The sequence below is a fragment of the Choloepus didactylus genome, chromosome X (assembly GCF_015220235.1).
Source record: "Choloepus didactylus isolate mChoDid1 chromosome X, mChoDid1.pri, whole genome shotgun sequence".
Classification (NCBI taxonomy): domain Eukaryota; kingdom Metazoa; phylum Chordata; class Mammalia; order Pilosa; family Megalonychidae; genus Choloepus; species Choloepus didactylus.
The window spans coordinates 134111136-134121300 of record NC_051334.1 but is presented as its reverse complement, the minus strand read 5'-3'; the positions used below and the strand labels follow the sequence as shown (position 1 = coordinate 134121300).

The window sequence follows — 10165 nt, the reverse complement described above, 5'->3', positions numbered from 1 at the left end:
TATACCTTCACTGAAGGATGGCCAATGGCATCCAGAAAACCTTTGTTAGATGAGAAGTCATGTGGCTGGCATCTGTTGATCCTGGATTGTGTTCCAACTCCTTTCTCAGCTCCTGTGTGAGCTTGGTTCTCTCTCCCAGGATGTTTCTCTCTAAGTGCCTGGGGGTCCTGTCTTAGCATATCCCAGGGTAAACTCTGGGCTTCATCTCATAGCTAAACATCTTCTGTCTGCATCTCCAAATATCTCTAAGTGTCAGTGTCAGCTCTTACCTTCTCTCCCAAATGTCCCTCTCAGCCTTTCTGAGCTCCTTATCTTTGTGAGCTTTTATTGGACTCCAGTGAATTAACTCAAGACACACCATGAATTGGTGGGGTCCATATCTCCATGGAAATAGTTTAATCAAACATTCTGCCCACAGTTGTTTGAGTCACATCTCCATGAAAACACACATTCAAGAGATGATTCCAACCTAATCAACACTAATACATCTCCCCCAAGAATATTGCATTAAAGAATATGGCTTTTTTGGGGACAAAATGTATCCAAACTGGCACACAGACTAAAGGGAATAGGATGATATTGACTGTGTTTTAAAACCTCAACTTCTGTGTGAGACCAGGGGAAGAGATGTTTATTTGGTGCAAAATCTATACATTGTGTAGCACACTATATAATTTAGCTTGTATACTCAGTTTATTCAAACACCATAATTACATAGAACCTTGAATAGGGGTTGAGATCTGGTTGGTTTGTACAAGGCAGCATGAAACCCTGATACATCCCTGAGTAATTTGGGCAGAGAATTAAAAGTATTTGCAAAGCCCCCTTGAGAGCCTAGGGGAAAATGTGGAAACATTAAATTTACCAACTGGGAAATTCCTGATAATTTTGTAACATTGGGAAATACCATTGTAGTAGACCAAGTCCTCGATCCTGGGACTTGCACTTATGAAGCTTGTTACTACAAAGGAGATGCTAAGCTTTCTTCTAATGGTGCCTAAGAATCACTGCCAGAGAACCTCTTTTGTTCCTCAGATGTGGCATATCTCTCTAAGCCAACCCTGCAGGTAAACTCACTGCCTTCCCTCCTATGTGGCAGATGACATTCAGGGTTGTAAATCTCCCTGGCAATGTGGGACATGACTTCTGGGGATGAGCCTGGATCCAGCATCATGGGAGTGAGAAAGCTTTTCTGACCAAAATGGGGAAGAGAAACTAAACAAAATAAGGTTTCAGTGACTATGAGATCTCAAATGGAGTCAAGAGGTCATTCTGGAGGTTATTCTTATACATTATGTAGGTAACCCATATGGTTTCTATTTGGGGTGAAGGGAAATTTCTAGTAATGGATGGTGGTGAGGGTACTGCCACATTGTCAATGTGATTAATCCCATTGGGTGGTATACTTCAGATCAATTTGGATGGGAAATTTTATCTTGTATATGTTTCCACAATTAAAAAAAAGGAATTAAGAGACAGAAACTAAAGAGATAGTGATAATCACATGCAATTCATGACATTGTATGGGATCTAAGAATATAATAGAAAAGACTCAAAAGGACATTATAAGGACATGAGAAATTGGAATATAGAATGCAATCTTTATTATCAATGCTAAATTTCTTGTACTTGATAACCACACATAAAGTGATAACATAAAATATCCTTGTATGATGGAATTGTAAATTGAAGTATTATGTGTTCAAGTAGTTTTATGTGTGGAACATGCTTTCAAATGTTCAGAAGATTGATTATATATATATATATATATATATATATATATATAGAGAGAGAGAGAGAGAGAGAGAGAGAGATGTAGATAGGCAGATAGAATGATATGGCAAAGGTGGTAAAATGTTAAAATTGGCAGATCTGGGTATCTGGGAGGTAGTGGGGTAGTTGGAGTTCTCTCTAAGGTGTTTGTACTTTTTCTTGAAACAGTACTGCAATTTGAAATTATTCCAAAATAAAATGTTAAAATAAATAATAAATAAAATTCCATGAAAGAAGAATAAGAAATAATAAAGCAAAGAAGCAAGGAAGATTTTTAAAAAAGATTCCCTTGTGAATATTTGCAGTCAGTCAGGTTCCCCTCTCCCAATCCCCTGGCAATCACTGATATGTTCTCCATCCCCAGAGACTTGCTTTTTTCAGAATATCATAAAATTTAATCATATAACTTTTTAATACAATTTTATTGAAATACATTCACACACCATATGTGATGGTTAGGTTCATGTGTCAACTTGACCAGGTGATGGTGCCCAGTTGTCCAATCAAGCAAGCCCTGGCTTAACCATTACTGCAAGAATATTTGTGTCTTGTTAATAAACCAGAAGGCTGGTTTATTAAATCATAAGTCAGTTGATTCCATCTGTGGCTAATTACATCAATGAAGGGCATGTCTCCTGCAATGAGAGAATCCAATCAGCTGGATTTAATCCAATCAGTTGAAGACTTTTAAAGGAGAAGAGAGAGAACCTTCACTTCTTCAGTCAGCCAGTCTCTCCTGGGGAATTCATCAAACATCTTAATCAGAGTTGCCAGCTAGCTGCCTGCCCTACAAAATTTGGAACCATGCATTCCACATTATGGAATTTGGACTCATGCCTCCCCACAGTTGAGTGAGACAGTTTTATAAAATCTCATATTTACAGATATCTCCTGTTGGTTCTGTTGCCCTAGAGAACCCTAATACAGCTTGGTACCAGGAGGTGTTCTTGAGAAACAGAATCTTAAAATGGGCCATTACAATTGGTTTTCTACTTCGATTAGATTTAAAGGCACTAATGACTATTTCCAGTAATCAAGATAGCACTGATAGTCTATGGCACGAGTTGGCAGTGGAGATATGCAAAATATCACCATTTGATTCTCCTAATCATACTCTTTTATGAGGCAAGGCTCTGGGTGACAGTGTTTTTGACAGAATTTTGTGGCATTAAGAGATATAATGATGTTGGCTGGTTGTTCTTAGATATGCTGGATACAGTTATAAAAGGAATGTGCTCAAGGCTTCAAATTTGAAACTTAAATGCTGTTTGACAGATGTAAATGTTTCTATGTGTGCCCTGAAAGAAAATCTTATTTCCTATGGTTGCAGACTTGAGATCTCTGAAAACCAGGCTTACAACATACACTAAAATCTCAACCTCACAGGGTGTCTGCTGCTAAAGTAAAGCCATGGATTGAAAAAGAAAGGGATCCTGAAAATTGGGAGGTGGACATGTGGCTTGATAATGATGGCAGTGGGGACTGTGGGAACTGCTGTAACTGAGCTGGAATCCTTAAACACAATGTGGATAATTAATTAGATCTTGACTTGGCAAAAGCCACATGGCAGCAGTTAATCACCAAGACAAGGTGGGTGTGGCTACCATAATGGACAGCAGACTCAAAGCAGTTGTCAAAATAATCAGACTGGCAGAGACTCATGGAATTGGAAAGTAGATCATGGGGTACCTAAACATGAAATCAATGGGCAGTCTACTAAATTTTTGTTTGATCTCTATATGCAGAAGAATTCTAGGTCAAGTGAACAAAAGTCTAACTTGAATTACAAAAACAGAGTCATGGCCCATTAATCAATTCCCAGACTTATGAACCAGAGCCCCTTGAATGAAGGGAATGGTGGGTACCCTTTTGTAAGGACTCTGTTACACTAGCAAAAATTTATATGCTAATCTTCCTCTGAGACTTCCCCTGGTAGACTTACAGCCTTTTACCAGGGTAACTGCATTGGGGAAAAGGAAATGATCATATATTTCAGGGAGTATTAGACACTGGCTCAGAAGTAACATTAATTCTAGGAGACCCAAAACATCACTCTAGTCCACCAGTCAGAGTAGTGGCTTATGAGGTCAAATAGGGGCTTATGTTGAAGTTTTAGGTCAAGTCAGTTTCATTGTGTTTATTTCCCCAGTTCCAGAATGCATAATTGGAATAGACTGGCAGAATCTCCACATTGGTTCTTTGACTCATGGAGTGAGCTCTGTTATGGTAGGAAAGGCCAAGTGGAAGCCACTAGAACTGCCACTACCTCACAAAATTGTAAGTCATAAGCAGTACCAGATTCCTGGTGGGATTGCAGAGATTAATGCCACTCTTAAGGACTTGAGGAATGCAGTGGTGGTGATTTCCACCAAATCCCCATTCAACTCTCCTATTTGGCCTGTGCAGAAAACAGATGGGTCTTGGAGGATGACAGGGGATTATCATAAGCTTAACCAGGTGGGACTCCAATTGCAGCTGCTGTTCCAGATGTAGCATCATTGCTTGAGCAAATCAACACATCCTCTGGAAACTGGTATGCAGTTATTAATCTAGCAAATGCTTTTTTCTCAATAGCTGTTAGTATGGGCCACCACAAACACTCTGCATTCAGCTGGCAAGGTCAGCAGAATACATTCACTGTCCAACTTCAGGGGTATAAAAACTCGCCAGCTCTATTTCATAATATTGTCTGTAGGGAACTTGATCATTTCTCCCTTGCACAAGACACCACCCTGGTCCATTATATTGGTGATATCTTGTTGATTGAACCTACTAAGCCAGAAGTAGCAACTACCCTAGACTTATTGGTAAGGCATTTAAGTGTCAGAGGATGGGAGATAAATCCAAGAAAAATACAGGGGCCTTCTACCTCAGTAAAATTTCTAGGTGCCCAGTGGTGTGCGGCATGTCAAGATATCCCTTGTACAGTGAAGGATAAGCTGTTACATATAGCCTCTTCTTTGACCAAAAAAGAGGCACAATGCCTAGTTGGCCTCTTTGGATTTTGGAGACAACATATTCCTCATTTGGGTGTGCCACTCTGGCCATTTATCAAATGACCAGAAAATCTTCTAGTTTTGAGTGGGGACCAGAAAAGGAGACTCTGTGACAGGTCCAGACTGCTGTGCAAGCTGCTCTGCAAATTGGACCATATCATCTGGCTGATAAAGTAGTGCCAGGAATGTCAGTGGCATATAGAGATGCTTTTTAGAGACTTTGGAGGGATCCTATAGGAGAATCAAAAAACAGGCACTTAATTTTGGAGTAAAGCCTTACCATCTTCTGCAGATTACTGCTCTTTTTGAGAAACAGCATTTGTCATGCTACTGGGCCTTGTAAAGACTGAATGCTTAACCATGGGCCAATAAGTTACCATGAGACCTATGTTAGCTATCATGAACTGGGTGTTGTCTGACCCACCAAGCCATAAAGTTGGGCATGCACTTCAGCACTCCATCAAAAATGGAGATGGTATATATGAGATAGGTCTTGAGTGGGTCCTGAAGATACAAGTAATTTACATGAAGAAGTGGCCCAAACGCCTATGGCCCCCACTCCTGCCATATTGCCCTCTTTCTCCCAACCCAGAGTTATGGCATCTTGGGGAGTTTCTTACAATTGGTTGACTGAGGAAGACAAAACTCAGGCCTGGTTGACAGATGGTTCTGCACTATATGCAGGCACCACCTGAAAGTGGACATCCACAGCACTGCAGCCCATTTCTGGGATGTCCCTGAAGGACAGACATAAGGGGAAATCCTCCCAGGGTGCTGAATTTTCTAGCAGTGCTCCTGGATGTCCATTTTACTTGGAAGGAGAACTGGCCTGAGTTGCATTTGTGTACTTATTCAAAGGCTGTTTCTAGTGGTTTGGATGGATGGTCAGGAACTCAGAAGGAACATGATTGGAAAATTGGTGACAAAGTAGTCTGGGGAAAAGGTATGTGGACAGACCTTTCTGGCAGGGCAAAAAGCATGAAAATATTTGTGTCCCATGTGAATGCTCAGCAGAGGGTGACTTCAGCAGAGGAAGATTTTAATAATCAAGTGGATAAGATGACCCATTCTATGGATACCAATCAGCATCTTTCCCCAGTCGCTCGGGTCATTGCATAATGGGCTCATGAACAAAGTGTTCATGGTAGTAGGGATGGAGGCTATGCATGGGTTTAGCAACATAGACTTATACTCACCATGGCTGACCTGGCCACAGACAATGCTGGGTGCCCAGTCTGCCAGCAGCCGAGACCCACACTCAGTCCCCAATATGGCACCATTCCCCAAGGTGATCATCCTGCTACCTGATGGTAGGTTGACTGCATTGGACCACTTCCATCATGGAAACGGCAATGATTTGTTCTAACTGGAATAGACATATATTCCGGATATGTGTTTGCTTTCCCTACACACAATGCTTCCACCAAAACTATGATCTGTGGACTCAGAATTCTTTATCCACTGTTATAGTATTCCACATAGCATTTCTTCTGATCAGGAAACCCCTTCACAACAAAGAAGTACAGGAATGGGCACATGTTCAAGGAATTCTCTGTTCATCATCCAGATGCAGCTGGGTTGACAGAATCGGGGAATGGCCTGTTGAAGACTCAATTATGGTGCCAAAAAGGTGACAATACCTTGCAGGGCTGGGGCAGTGTCTTAGTTTGCTAATGCTGCAGAATGCAAAACACCAGAGATGGATAGGCTTTTATAAAACGGGGGGTTATTTCACTACACAGTTACAGTCTTAAGGCCACAAAGCATCCAAGGTAACACCTCAGCAATCGGTTACCTTCACCAGAGGATGGCCAATGGCGTCTGGAAAACCTCTGTTAGCTGGGAAGGCAGCCGGTGTCTGCTCCAAAGCTCTGGCCTCAAAACGGCTCTCTCCCAGGACGTTCCTCTCTAGCAAGCTTGCTCCTCTTCAAAACATCTCTCCCAGCTGCACTCAGTTCAGTCTCTTTGAGTCAGCATGTTTTATATGGCTCCACTGATCAAGGCCCATCCTGAATGGGTGGGGTCACACCTCCATGGGAGTATCCCATCAAAGTCACCACCCACAGTTGGGTGGGGCACATTCCAAGCAAATCTAACCAGCACCAAAACGTCTGTCCCACAAGACCACAAAGATAATGGCATTTGGGGGACACAATACATTCAAACTGGCACATTCCACCCCCTGGACCCCAAAATGACATTATCTTTCCAAATACAAAATACATTCATTTCATCACAATATCACAAAAACTTAAATCATTTCAGTAACAAAAGTTAAGTACAAAATCCCATCAAAATCAATTACAGGCATGGTGGGTCCTAAGGCACAATTCTCCTTTAGCTTTGGATCTGTGGACTTAGAACAAGTTATATGCTTCCAATATACAAAGGAGGGACATTCATAGGATAAACATTTCCATTGCCATAAGGAGAAAGAGTAAGTAAAACAGGGTTAACAGGGCCAAAACAGTTCCTAAAACCTGCAGGACAAACTCCATTAGATTTCAAAGTCTGAGAGTCATTTACGGAACGACGTTGCATCCTTGGGGCTTGAGAGAGCGGGAGTCTAACCCTTCCTAAGGGCCTTTCTGGCAGCCCTTTCCTCTCCAAATGCTTAGGTGAGTGCTCCAACATTTCCACACATTGGGGAGACCACCTTCTCGGCCCCACCCTCCTCAAACATCGGGGCAGCTCCCGGATTCCCTTCCATCTCCAGGGCACATGCTGAACCCCTTCAGAACAGTGTGGTGGCAGCCAGGCTCTCCGCAATTCCCTGGAAATGTGCTCCACCCTCTTTGGGACCTGAGGTGGCAAAACTCTTCCAGAGCATCGAGGCGGAAAGCCCGCCCTCGACCTCCAGGGCAAACTCACCCTTTCCATGCGTGTGGGCTGCTCCGCTCTCCCAGCCTGAGACCTCCTGACTCCAGACCTCAACCTCCATGGCTCTGTCTTTGAAGAGATTTTTCCTTTAATTTTTTCCTTGTCTGTCTCCTCCAGTCCAGACCGGCAATGGCTCTGTCTATAAAGATCTCGCAAAAATTCTGTTGGCTTTGCATGAAGCACGCAGGGGTCAAAGCCATCAGACAATAGGACTTTCCACAAATCCTTTCTGGATAATTCCATCTCCAATCTTGGCTTGTACTGAAATGGTGGCTGGGTTCCATGTTTGGTTACATCCTCACGTTGGGCTGTAGCTTCTGGGATTCCACCCCCTGGAAGCCTGTAATTTTCCAAATCATCAGCTTCTGGTTTCTTTGAACCCAAGAGTTCAGTTCTAAGTTTATCTCTCTCCGCTCGCATTCTACTATAAGCTGCAAGGAGAAGCCAGGGTATATCCTCCACACGTAGTCTGGAGAGATCCTCAGCTAAGTATTCCGGGTTGTCACTTTCAAATTCTTCCTTCCATCTGACACCAGGACTCAATTTTGCCGAATTCTCTACCACTTTAAAACAAGGATCACCTTTCTTCCAGTTTGCAACAAAACATTCATCATTTCTGCTTAAGTCCTCATCAGAAGTATCTTTAGAGTCCATATTTCCATAAACAGTCTCTTTAAAGCAGTTTTGGGCTTTTCTATCAAGCTCCTCCCAATTCTTCCAGAATCTTCCCCTTATCCATTTAAAAAGCCACTCCAACATGTTTGGTATTTGCAAACACAGCATCAAAAGCACCCCACTTCTCTGGTACCAAAATCTGTCTTAGTTTGCTAATGCTGCTGGAATGCAAAACACCAGAGATGGATAGGCTTTTATAAAACAGGGGTTTATTTCACTACACAGTTACAGTCTTAAGGCCACAAAGCATCCAAGGTAACACCTCAGCAATCGGTTACCTTCACCAGAGGATGGCCAATGGCGTCCGGAAAACCTCTGTTAGCTGGGAAGGCAGCCGGTGTCTGCTCCAAAGCTCTGGCCTCAAAACGGCTCTCTCCCAGGACGTTCCTCTCTAGCAAGCTTGCTCCTCTTCAAAACATCTCTCCCAGCTGCACTCAGTTCAGTCTCTTTGAGTCAGCATGTTTTATATGGCTCCACTGATCAAGGCCCATCCTGAATGGGTGGGGTCACACCTCCAAGGGAGTATCCCACCAAAGTCACTGCCCACAGCTGGGTGGGGCACATTCCAAGCAAATCTAACCAGCACCAAAACGTCTGTCCCACAAGACCACAAAGATAATGGCATTTGGGGGACACAATACATTCAAACTGGCATAGGCAGTGTTCTCCAGGAAGCTGTGTATGCTCTGAATCAGCATTCATGCTATGGTGCTGTTTCTCCCATAGCCAGGATTCATGGATCCAGTAATCAAGGGGTGGAAATGGGAGTGGCACCACCCACTATCACCCCTAGTGATCCACTAAGAAAATTTTTGCTTCTTGTCCCTCCAACCTTAAGCTCTGCTGGTCTATATGTCTTAGTTCAAAAAGAAGGAGTGCTCCTACCAGGAGAAACAACAATGTTTCCATTGAGCTGGAAGTTAAGACTGCCACCTGGCCACTTTGGGCTTCTAATCCCTCTGCATCAACAGGCAAGGAAGGTATTACTGTACTGCCTGAGGTGTTTGATCCTGACTATCAAGGGGAAATAGAACTGCAACTACAAAATGGAAGTAAAGAAGAGTTTTCCTGGAGTACAGGAGATGCCCTAGCATATCTCTTAGGACTGCCATGCTCTGTGATTGAAGTCAAAGGAAAATTGCCACAAGCCAATCCAGGCAGGACTACCAATGGCCCAGAAACTTCAGAAATGAAGGTTTGAGTCACCCCACCAGACAAAGAAACACAGTCAGCTGAAATGCTTGCTGTGGATAAAGGTAACACAGAATGGGTAGTGCAAGAAGGTAGTGACAAATATGAACTACAACCACCTGACCAGTAACAGAAACAAGGACTGTGATGTATTCAAGTTATAGGATATCAAGTTTAATTTTGAATTGTACCCAAGGACTTGCACCCTATTCTGGTGAGATTTAGTGTGTTTCTGGTTGTATGCAGGGCAGCTGAGTATTGTTAGGTGAAATATATATCTGTTACTGTGTTCTATTTAGAGATTAAGTATGGTTTAAGGTGATATGTATAGGTGTCAAGTTGACAAAGAGTGGACTGTGATGGTTAGGTTCATGTGTCAAATTAGCCAGTTGATGGTGACCAGTTGTCTTATCAAGCAAGCACTGGCCTAACCATTACTGCAGGGACATTGTGGCTAGTTAATAAAACAGAAGGCTGGTTGAAGGTGGTTTATTAAATCATCAGTCAATTGATTGCATCTGTTGCTGATTACATCAACAAAGGGCATGTCTTCTGCAGTGAGAGAATCTAATCAGCTGTATTTAATCCAATCAGTAGAGGACTTTTAAGGGAGATGAGAGATAACCTTCATACCTTATTCAGCCAGTCAG

The 10165-nt window shown here is 42.6% G+C and overlaps 1 pseudogene; it reads left to right on the top strand.

Moving 5' to 3' along the window:
• Positions 1-239: 239 nt before the first annotated feature.
• On the top strand, positions 240-9355 carry LOC119522353 (annotated as a pseudogene).
• The last annotated feature ends 810 nt before the right edge of the window (positions 9356-10165 follow it).